General features: G+C 40.5%; 1 long non-coding RNA gene across 1 annotated transcript in view; it reads right to left on the minus strand.

Moving 5' to 3' along the window:
* The window catches only part of LOC133564914 (uncharacterized), a 35,654-nt gene that overhangs the window by 17,969 nt on the left and 5,103 nt on the right, over window positions 1–12,582 (minus strand). The window contains exon 2 of the long non-coding RNA XR_009809370.1: window positions 10,427–10,586. This is a non-coding gene — a long non-coding RNA (uncharacterized LOC133564914). The remainder of the gene's footprint in view (window positions 1–10,426; window positions 10,587–12,582) is intronic.

Below are 12,582 nucleotides of genomic sequence, written 5' to 3' on the forward strand. Positions count from 1 at the left end.
CTCCCCGGGTTCCAGTCCCACGAGTCCCGCCTCACAAGTCCCGGCATGCGAAAAATGTCCAAAACGCACCCAGCAAAGTCCCACGGAAAGTGGGGGAGAAAAGTGAGAAAAGTCGGCAGAAGTCCCCAAAAATTTGCTAAATACCTACCCAGGTTTGAGTCCCACAAATTCCGCACCGGCCGGGATGCCCAAAGTGTCCAAAACGCGCCCAGCAAAGTCCCACGGGAAGGCGGGAAGAAAAGTGAAAAAAGTCTGTAAAATTTTCAAAAATCCCAGCCAGTTTCGAGTGCCACAAGTCCTACTTGTGGCATTCAAACTCGAACCCGGGTGCGTTTTGGACATTTTTCGCATGCCGGGACTTGTGCGGCCGGTGGCGGGACTCGTGGGACTGGAACCCGGGGAGGTATTTTGGAGACAATTAGGACTTTTGATCATTTTAAAACACCTTTTCCCCTCTTCTTCCCCGCATTCCTGTGCACAATTGCAGAGTGTGTTTTGGACATTTGGAGAAAAATTGTTTCAAGCATGTTTTCCTCAATATAGGTCATAAAATGTCGGAAACAAGCTGTTATATCTTACTGAGATCATTTAGGACCAAAACCCTTAAAACAAGTAAAACACTTTAAAATAAAATCTGCTTAGTGAGAATAATTCTTATCAGACATAAAATAATCAAATATCACCCTTATTTGAGATATTTAATCTTACTTAGATTTCAGTTTTTGCAGTGAACGTGTGGTTCTTTGGTGAAAAAAATCGCATGGATTTTGTTCTGCAGGCCTATTTGTAAGCCATATTTTGGCTCCCTTTGAAACAAGTTGTCACGGCGAAAGCCGCTGTGCATTCATCAATGAGCCCCGGCGGAGCGCACTTCGGGACACGCGCACGGCCGCTCATCTCCTGCACGCCTCACTCCGGTGGCAGCAAGCAGCTGTGGTCAATCAGCACTCAGCGCGCCTGTCGTTGATGATCTTCCTGGGCTTCTTAAGCCAGTGCAGTCCTGTGTTCCGGGCCAGAATGTAATCACCTTTTCGAGGACCGGAAGCGATCGTCCAGCTCTATGCAAAATTGCTCTTTCTCTGTTTGTTCTCCACCGTCGTTCCACGTGACGAGCTGTGCGTCTCGTCTCCCTTGTGTTTTTCCCCTCTGGTTCTCTGGCTGCAATGTATTTCAATTGTTAGTTGTTGTTGTGCTGGAAAGCCAAGCGAATGACCGCATTATAGCGTCTTTGGTGATATCTTTTAGCATCAAGAAAATATCTTTAATAATATAAAGTAGCTGAATAAATATTGATATTAATAAGCAAACGTTAATGTGCCTCCAATATATTCTTCTCAAAACACCGTGAGTGTCAAATAAAGTGAGGTTGAGGCGAGCAATAATGTCTTGGTGACGATGAATGGTTTAAATCAGGGTTAGGTCCAGAGGGCCTGATCAGGCCCGCTAACAGGTTTTATCCAGGTCGCAGGATGAATTTGCCAAGTATAAAAATGAGCCAACATTTTTGAATGAAAGAAACTGCTGTTCTAAATGTGACCACTAGATGTCGCAATAGCAATTCTTTGTAGATTATTCTAGATATGTAAACAAAAAATAAACCACATGTTAGTGCACCAGTCGAGGAAAATTAGCTCACTACATAGATAACATCCTGTAATTTGATTTTAAAAATATTTTTCATCTTGATGGATTGAAAATAAACACCAATGACTTGATTGATGAACATTATCACAAAATGTATTCATAAAGTATAAATAACGACAAATACAGGTAGAATATTATTAACCGCAACAGGAAAGAGTAAAAAAAAAACAACAACATAATGATTTGTACATTTTCATAATGTGCTTGTTCTAGTTTTAAACAAAGAAAACAATCTGAAGTTGTCTTTATTTTTAAGCTATATTGCCGTGATTTTTACCAGTCCGGCCCAAGTAGATTTTTGTCCATGTGGCCCCCGATCTAAAATGAGTTTGACACCCTTGATTTACATCTTTAAAACAATTTGTGGAGGGGGGCGTGGCCTGCGGACCTGCAGCGAAACGGGGTGTGCCAGGACCGGCTTCGAGATCAGCGACAGGTGCGTGGATGGCCCACCTGGGCCTGACTATCTAATCACCTGTCACTCTGTTAAAAGGCGGCAGGCGGGGAGGAGAGGAGAGTTGGAGTTGGAGCACGAGAGAGAGCGAGAGCGAAATTGACAGACACTAAAGACAATTGCTGAGAAGCACAACACAGTCAATTTATTGAAAAATAAACTTTGTTGTGAACCTTGAAAAGCCTGTCATGTCAGCGCTTGGTGGTCCAAAGAACCCAGAAGCAAAAGTCTTCCCCGAAATTATTTTTCTTAAGAGCGTTTGACTCCACAGCATTCCATTTTGCATATTTTTGTCATAGTCTCTTATATAGTTTTCTTTAAGTCTTTCAAAACACGCCCAAATCTGCACTGATGCAGGTACATAAATAGTAGCCTAATGGGAGTCGAGACCTTCGCCTGAAAACCCGTAAATGACTCAAAGTCATGTGATTGCAACCCAGCAATTTGTTGTAAGCAACTAGGATTTTGTCACACTGATAATTTAATAGTAAAACATATATTGCATGCAAATGTGACAGCATTGTTCTCCTTTGGCATGCATATTTTTTCTGTGAAGGTGTTGGAGAAACAGTGAAAAGTAATAATACAACTACAATACTTATAGTGGTCTTTTTCTATCAAAGAGATGAATGACTTTGCTGTGCACTCTCTGACTGAAATAGTTAACATCCTCATTTGCACTTGTACATATGCACCAAATACCTTATGTCGTTTTAAAACTATCTTGTAAATTTAAGATACAATTCCACCACAAACCTGGAAATCAGTTTCTACAATTGTCAGTTTTTACATTTGTAAAAGAGTAGCGTTAACATAATGATTATTTTAAGATGAAGCAAGTCATTCTATTTAAGTCAACATGATGCTTTAGTATTTCCCATGACTCCGCAAAGTTATAAATCTAGCACTAGTCACGGAGACTTGTTTGGATTCAGATTGCCGTTCCCATGGTTACCTTGTGACACATCACGGGAACTCCGGAGTCATGATTTAAAGAATGGAAGAAACTTTAGCAGGGTGGAAGAAAGTACTTTTAAAGGGAGGACTGAGAAAAGTGAATACACAATTTTCTTCTGAGGAAAATATTGCAAATATGACAAACAAATGCCCTAAAGGTGGCTTTTGGAGGAATGGTCAAAAGAACACATTTCTGATATCTAGACAAGTTAACTAGAACAGATATAAATCCAGTCTCTGAGTAACAGCTTACACTTAACTAAAAGATACATGTAAAATGTGTTTATTGTGAGTCTTTTTCAACACCATATACCCGGGTTATTCAACTAAATTGTTTTGAAGGCCACATTTCCAGAAAGCTAAGGACCCGGGGGCCGGTATTCTTCCTTCACTATTTATCGTATTTTGTATTTTCCGGAAAACCAGCATCCTCTACAGCAGGGGTAGGGAACCTATGGCTCTAGAGCCAGATGTGGCTCTTTTGATGACTGCATCTGGCTCTCAGACAAATCTTAGCTGACATTGCTTAACACGATAATTATGAATAATTTCACTGGTAATCACAGTGCTAAAAATAACGTGCAAAATATAAAAAATTATCATGCATTTATATCCATCCATCCATTTTCTACCGCACCTGTTCAAGAAGTCGCATTAATGGTAAGAAGTATTTTATGTCACAATGGGGGAGGGGGGGGTTGCAGCTTGCTGCGGGGTCGTTCTCCCAGGAAGGCAGACGGACTACTCGGGACATGGTATTTAGGTAAAAACATGATTTAATTTTAACTAAAAAAATATACAAACAAAAATCGCTCACAACTTGGGCTACAGAAAAAAAGCTAACGCTTAAACAAACTAAGAACATAAATCAAACAAAACTTACTTGGCATGGCATGAAGCACGAAACTATGGCAAGGCATGAAACAAGTCAGCACAGGGGGACTGACTGGCAAAGACGAGCTTAAATACTGCCTCTGATTAGTGCTCGGGAAGCAGGTGAGCAGGCATTTTGTCCACTAGAGACAGGTGGACAAAATGAGTAACCAAGGAAACTAGACAAGGGAGTGGAAAAAAACAGGAACTTAAAGAGTCCACAGGACAAACAGCACATGGCCAAACAAAAACATGATCAACAGACATGACATTTCATTTATTATTGGTTAGCTTCAGAATAACAATGTTATTAAAAAGAATAAGAGACTTATTATACTCTAAAATGTTGGTCTTACTTAAAAATGCACGCATTTAGTTGTATTCAGTGTTAAAAAATATGATATGGCTCTCATGGAAATACATTTTGAAATATTTGGCTTTCATGGCTCTCTCAGCCAAAAAGGTTCCCGACCCCTGCTCTACAGTAAACATTTGATTTTAGTCTATTTATTTTGTCAGCGTTACAGGAACATTCTGCTGTTTACACTGCAAAAAGTCAGTGTTAAAAAACAAGAAAAAAATATACAAAAATGAGGGGTATTTTGTTTTAACTATGCAAAATTATCTGCCAATAGAACAAGAAAATTTGGCTTGTCAAGACTTTTCAAAACAAGTAAAATTTGTTAACCTCATGAACCCAAAAATACATTAAAGGGGAACATTACCACAATTTCAGAAGGGTTAAAACCTTATTTTATTTTTCAAAGTTTTTTTCCTAATTTTACCCTTCGTGGAATAGCCAGAAAAAAAGCTTTAAAGTGCCTGATTTTCGCTATCTGTGAAGCCACCGTCCATTTTCCTGTGACGTCATCCAGTGATGCCAATACAAACAAACATGGCTGATAGCACAGCAAGATATAGCGACATTAGCTCGGATTCAGACTCGAATTTCAGCGGCTTAAGCGATTCAACAGATTACGCATATATTGAAACGGATGGTTGGAGTATGGAGGCAGATAGCGAAAACGAAATTGAAGAAGAAACTGAGCGAATAGCTATTGATGCTATTTGGCCATGTCTGACTTAGCATCGCCGGTAAAATGTGCAGACCAAACGATCGGGACTTTCGCATTGACACTGGAGCAACTTAAATCCGTCGATTGGTAAGTGTTTGTTTGGCATTAAATGTGGGTGGAGGGAAACACTGGATGCAAATATAGCTACAAATGTACCTACAGCTAGCCTAAATAGCATGTTAGCATCGATTAGCTGGCAGTCATGCCGCAACCAAATATGTCTGATTAGCACATAAGTCAATAACATCAACAAAACTCACCTTCGTGATTTCGTTGACTTTATCATTGGAAATGCATCTGCAGGATATCCATACATCTCTGTGCCAAGTCTGCCTTACCATCGCCGGTAAAATCGATTAGCATGCCGTGCTAATCGATACACATTTTACGTAAATCAACTTGAATCCGTCCCTGATCGTGTTGTTACACCCTCCGACAACACACCGACGAGGCATGATGTCTCCAAGGTACGGAAAACAGTCAAAAAAACGGAAAATAACAGAGCTGATTTGACTTGCTGCGTGTAATGTGTTTGAGAAAATGGCGGTTGACTACCTAGGTGACGTCACGTTGTGACGTCATCGCTCCGAGAGCAAATAATAGAAAGGCGTTTAATTTGCTAAAATTCACCCATTTAGAGTTCGGAAATCGGTTAAAAAAATATCTGGTCTTTTTTCTGCTACATCAAGGTATATATTGACGCTTACATAGGTCTGGTGATAATGTACCCTTTTAAAATAAGTTTATTGTCACTAATAACAACTGTACTACTATATGAGTACGTATTTTCTATTGTTTCTTCACCCTTGCTCCTAATGGGTCTGATTAGCGCCTTGCATGGCAGCTCCCGCCATCAGTGTGTGAATGTGTGTGAATTAGTGAATGTGGAAATAGTGTCAAAGCGCTTTAAGTTCCTTCAAAAGGTAGAAAAGCGCTATACAAGTACAACAAATTTACCATTTACCATTCAAACTATGGCAAGGCATGAAACAAGTCAGCACAGAGCAAGAAAAGAACAATGTCGCCAGGACGACGAACTGACAAAGACAGGCTTAAATAATGCTTCTGATTAGTGCTCGGGTAGCAGATGAGCGGTCGAACCCTAATCAGAGGCAGGTGAACATAATTAAGAACCATGGCAACCAAAACAAACTAAGGTGTCACAAACAGAAACTAAAGGAGTCCAAAACTAACAGGACATAACTAAACAAAACATGATCTAGACCAGTGGTTCTCAACCTTTTTTCAGTGATGTACCCCCTGTGAACATTTTTTTAATTCAGGTACCCCCTAATCAGAGCAAAGCATTTTTGGTTGAAAAAAAAGAGATAAAGAAGTAAAATACAGCACTATGTCATCAGTTTCTGATTTATTAAATTGTATAACTGTGCAAAATATTACTAATTTGTAGTGATCTTTCTTGAACTATTTGGAAAAAAGGATATAAAAATAACAAAAACTTGTAAAAAAAAAAAAAAAAGTGATTCAATTATAAATAAAGATTTCTACACACAGAAGTAATCATCAACTTAAAGTGCCCTCTTTGGGGATTGTAATCCATCTGGATTCATGAACTTAATTCTAAAGATTTCTTCACAAAAAAAGAAATCAATATTTATGGAACATGTCCACAAAAAATCTAGCTGTCAACACTGAATATTTCATTGTTGCATTTGTTTTCGCAGTTTATGAACTTACATTCATATTTTGTTGACGTATTATTCAATAAATATATGTATTAAGGATTTTTAAATTATTGTTATTTTTAGAATATTTTTTTAAAATCTCATGTACCCCTTGGCATACCTTCAAGGACCCCCAGGGGTACGCGTACCCCCATTTGAGAACCAATGATCTAGACCACAGATCATGACAGTACATCCGTCGAGGAAAAAGAACATACGACATAAATTACATCCTGTAATTGGATTTTGATATAATTTTTTTTATCTTGATAAATTGAAAAATTCAAACCAATGAGTTCACTGATGAACATTATCATATAATTTATCCCGAACATATAAACAACGACAAATAAGGATAGAATACTATTAACCGCAACATGTAAGTGTAAAAAAATAAAAACATTAGGATTTGTACATTATCAGAATGTGCTTGTTCTATTTTTAAACAAAGAAAACCATCTTAAGTTGACTTTATTTTTAAGTTATCATGCCGTGATTTTACCAGTCCGGCCCACTTGGGAGTAGATTTTTCTCCATGTGGTCCCCGATCTAAAATGAGTTTGACACGCCTGGTCTAAAGGGTGGCCTAACGCTGCTACCAGCGGGATTTACTGTAATTGAACCTACCAAACATCTCTGATGTGGTGTGGGCTTTTACACTTGCAAATCAAAAGCTCTTTCCAAAGTACCCCTATAGCTGTGCAACACATTTTTCAAAAATTGGTTGGTTATGTGTTCTTGTGTTTCATTTTTACAATAAATTTGTGGAAAAAAACTAAACAAAAACTATGACAAAAGAAGCAAAAGGTAAGCCCAGTAAAACCCCCACATCCACAATGACTGCATAAAAACTTTGTGGGTTACATCATAACCTGCATGAGTCAGTTTGGTCTGTGTGGAAACAGGACTATGCTTACGCACACACACACACACACACACACACACACATGCACAGATGGAGTACAGTGCGTCACTTCAGTAGTAGTGGAAACATTAACTAGGCTGCTGTGGTAGCGGCACCGCTAAGCTTGTATATCAAACCAATTGTTAATGCAAGTTACGATAATGTTGATCTACATAAAACACAACAGAGCATTTGGCTCTAAACAATTTTACAGCTTTCCCCCAAAATACACTAATAGCCTGTCTACATTAGGCCAGATAACTCATTAAACAAGTCATTATTTTTGCCTAAGCCCCGTTTCAGCCACACTAAACCATCGTTTAAGGTCTCCCTCCTTGGATAATTTTTTTACACCGGTAAATGCGCCGTTTATTTCTTGAATCTCTGGCTCTTAGGTCTGTATGTGTCAGGAATTGGACTATGACTTGGAGATAGTTTGTTTTTCCAACGCAAAGGATAGTTGGCACGAGCGAGAGGTGAATGTGAGTACAATTTTATTTTTAACACTATTAGTAACAAAAAGGCAAACAAATTGCGTGCACAATGGCGGAGAACAAACTTCAATAATGAAAAAACAAAGGCTACAAACTATAAACATGAAACAAAAACTTGCACTGTGGCATAAATAATAAACCAAAAACTTACGTGGCATGGATTGAAATAATAAACAGCATAGCACTGCATGAAGCAGTTGAGGAATATGGCATGGCATGGCATGGCATGGCATGAACGGAGTTGGGGGTAATGAAAAGTTGCCAGGCTGAACCCTTGGCAACTACATGTTTAAATAATACCAGTAATCATTACAAACAGGTGTCAGGGCTGAGGACAAGGGCGTGACATGAGGGCAAGGTGAAAATTAATGAGTAGGCATGGAAACAAAGCAAACAAGGAAGTGCCAAAGCAGGAAACAAGTGTCCAAAAAATAAAACCAAACATGACAAAAACAAAACATGATTTCATGGGCGTGACAGTGTGGACTCATTGATCGTTTACAGAATGAGTTCGGAGAGGAAGTGATGCCAGAAAGACCGCGCCCCACGCAGGAAGTGACATCGGAAAGAACGTGCCACAGCCATCTTCATAATAAAACGGTTTCGTAACTCGGATCTAACCACTGGAAATATGAAGGCGGGTCATCCAGACATGCCCGTGTTTCTTCTTTCGTCTGTACAGACGTGTGGAGAGCTAGAGCCGGCAGTCCGACAGCGAGGCAGGGAACGCCGGAGCCCGGCCAAGGATGGTGTCCAATCCATAGTGGATCCAACATAACCGTGAGAGTCCAGTCCAAAGTGGATCCAATATAGTAGCGAGAGTCCCGTTCATAGTGGAGCCAGCAGGAAACCATCCCAAGCGGAGGCAGATCAGTAAAGCGCAGAGATGTCCCAAGCCGATACACAGACGAGCGGTCCATCCTGGGTCCCGACTCTGGACAGCCAGTACTTCATCCATGGCCACCGGACCTGCCCCCCCTACTCCCACCCACTCCACAAGGGAGAGGGGGGCAGAGGAGAACAAGAAAAGAAACGGCAGATCAACTGGTTTAAAAAGGGGGTCTATTTAAAGGCTAGAGTACACAAATTAGTTTTAAGATGGAACTTAAATGCTTCTACTGAGGTAGCATCTCGAACTGTTACCGGGAGGGCATTCCAGAGTACTGGATCCCGAATGGAAAACTCTTTATAGCCCGCAGACTTTTTTTGGGCTTTGGGAATCACTAATAAGCCGGGGTCCTTTGAACGAAGAAGGAATAAACACATTGCTCTTTGCTGTCCTTGACATTTTTGAAGGTTTATTGAAGGTGTGTATTCATATCCCCCCCATGGCATGTGGCTTCACTAAAAAAAGAGGTCAAAAGAGGGTTTGGGTGATTTTCATATATTTGTGTAGGGGGGCTGCAAGATTAAAAGCTACCTGGCCAGTGACCCATAGGACTGACACATCAGGTCAGTCCTTTTGATGTTGTGCAGTGACCTATTCTAACAGAAGAGTAATTGTTCCACTTGAAGCATCCAACCTGTTCTCCCAGAGCTCCTTATGATCCACTTAATAATACATACAACATGAACATGTGGATAGAAATGGGAATTTGAAAAGAGTCTCAACCATCTTTAACAGGCATTCAAGGCCTGTTTGACTGCGTTGACCTGTAATTTTAGCATACCATTGTTGGCTTATTCATAGAATTAAAAGATGTGAGCAAAGTTATAAACTGTGTTTGGAAAATTACTTTTAATCAGTAATTAGTCCCTAGTTGGGATTCCAGGATGCAGGACATACCATGAATTAAGTAACGTGGACCCCGACAAGTTGAAAAACTTATTGGGGTGTTCCCATTTAGCGGTCAATTGTACGGAATATGTACTCTACTCTGCAATCTACTAATAAAAGTTTCAATCAATCAATCAAGGACATTCCACGACATATCCGGTAATACTATTGAGCACAGACGTAGTGCAGCTCGGGAGTGCAAAGAAAGCAAACACTAGTCTCAGTAGCATAGCCACTAAACCGGAGGCCGGCAACCTGCGGCCCATTAGCGCTGCTCAAGTAGCTCCCCGGAGCTTTTTAAAAAATGTATTATATATATAATATATTTATAATGCATAATATATTAAGCAGTGTCGTGCGGTGAGGTTCATGGCTGGTGAGGCACTGACTTCATCACAGTCAGATTTACAAACATATGAACCCTAAAGAGTATCTTATTCACCATTTGATTGGCAGCAGTTAACGGGTTATGTTTAAAAGCTCATACTAGCATTCTTTACACGTACAAACTGTAGCACACAAATAAGCACATTTAATAAAAGAAACGTGATTATGGACTTACCTTTACTTATAAATGAAGTCCATGCGCCGCTCCTTCTGAACAAAAACATCGATAACTTGTTTATAGAAGTCTTCCTTATCTTTCTTCAGTTTTGAAAGTCTCTCTGTCTTGATGGAGATCACTGTCTGAAGCAAACCTTTTAGCTCCGGCGTTGGCCTTCCTTTGAAAAATAAACACACGCTGCTCACTCTTGCGGCTTGTTGTCACTTCTTCTGCAGCCAAACTGTTGCAAAAAGGATCTCTGGGATCACTAGCGCCCTCTATCACCAGGTGGCGGGAGAACAGGTTCCTCGCCTGCGTGTGTCTTCGCAGGCGTTTTATGATTGCCCAGCACAAGAAATACGTTACACACATACAGTTGTTGACAAAATACACTGTACATTATATACCTCAGCTAACTAAACTTTGGAAATGTATAATATAATTTATATAGCAATACGGTCTCACTGCACAGCAGCCAGCAGTTAGCCGAGTCATTGCGCAATCCATGGTGAGGCTCAACTGGCTGTTGACTCAACGCAAGTCTCTTCTCAGTACTTGAACGGCAAAATGTATTAATTTTTTTCTTTTTACATTTTTTTTTTGCTTTCCATGATGGCAGGTGAGGCCACGCCTCACCTGCCTCCCCTGACTCCACGTCACTGATATTATGTATTATATATTTGATTTAACATGGTTTCGGTAGGATAACAAACATGACACAAACATTCCTAAATGTTAGAAATGCCATTGTTTATATTAAACATGCTTCACTGATGAGAGTATTTTGCAAGCTCTGTTCCGTCCTGCTAGTTTTGGCGGTCCTTGAACTCACCGTAGTTTGCATGTACAAGTTTCCCCGATGTTGTCACAGAAAGACGTGTTTTATGCCACTCCTACTTCGTCTAATTTTTGTCCACCAACATTCAATCAATCAATCAATGTTTACTTATATAGCCCTAAATCACTAGTGTCTCAAAGGGCTGCACAAACCACCACGACATCCTCGGTAGGCCCACATAAGGGCAAGGAAAACTCACACCCAGTGGGACATTGGTGACAATAATGACCCAGTGGGACGTCAGTGACAATGATGACTATGAGAACCTTAGAGAGGAGGAAAGCAATGGATGTCGAGCGGATCTAACATGATACTGTGAAAATTCAATCCACAATGGATACAACACAGTCGCGAGAGTCCAGTCCAAAGAGGATCCAACACAGCAGCGAGAGTCCCGTTCACAGCGGAGCCAGCAGGAAACCATCCCAAGCGTAGGCGGACCAGCAGCGCAGAGATGTCCCCAGCCGATACACAGGCGAGCAGTACATGGCCATCGGATCGGACCGGACCCCCTCCACACGGGAGAGTGGGACATAGAAGAAAAAGAAAAGAAACGGCAGATCAACTGGTCCAAAAAGGGAGTCTATTTAAAGGCTAGAGTATACAAATGAGTTTTAAGGTGAGACTTAAATGCTTCTACTGAGGTGGCATCGCGAACTGTTACCGGGAGGGTGCTGTGCATGAAAGCACAAAGGTGAGCTTTGTTGATGTTACTGACTTGTTGGAGTGCTAATCAGTCATATTTGGTCGGTGCATGACCGGATGCTAATCAATGCTAGCATGCTATTTAGGCTAGCTGTATGTACATATGGCATCATTATGCCTAATTTTTAGGTATATTTCAGTTAATTTAAAGTATGTATTATCTGTATGTAACATTGGCTGCATTTATGATAGTTGTTTGTCGTTCCAGACCACAGCAAACATTACCCAGCTTGTAAATATTGTAATAAATCCATTAGAAGACGGCAGCCTGCCGTTTCTTTTAACTTGGACACACACATTTATACTTTTGTGGCTGTGCCAGCAATCTGAGGGTTACTGGTTCAATCCCCACCTTCTACCATCCTAGTCATGTCCGTTGTGTCCTTGGGCAAGACACTTCACCCTTGCTCCTGATGGGACCTGGTGAGCACCTTGCATGGCAGCTCCCACCGTCAGTGTGTGAATGTGTGTGTGAATGGTCGAATGTGGAAATACTGTCAAAGCGCTTTGGGCTCCTTAAAAAGGGGTAGAAAAGCGCTATACAAGCACAACCCATTTACCATTTACCATTTGGTCGTTCTAAGACAGTAATTTCTAGAGGTTATCTCTCACCCTCTTTCCATTAATGTAA

This window comes from Nerophis ophidion, linkage group LG13, assembly GCF_033978795.1.
Source record: "Nerophis ophidion isolate RoL-2023_Sa linkage group LG13, RoL_Noph_v1.0, whole genome shotgun sequence".
In the NCBI taxonomy this organism is placed as follows: Eukaryota; Metazoa; Chordata; class Actinopteri; order Syngnathiformes; family Syngnathidae; genus Nerophis; species Nerophis ophidion.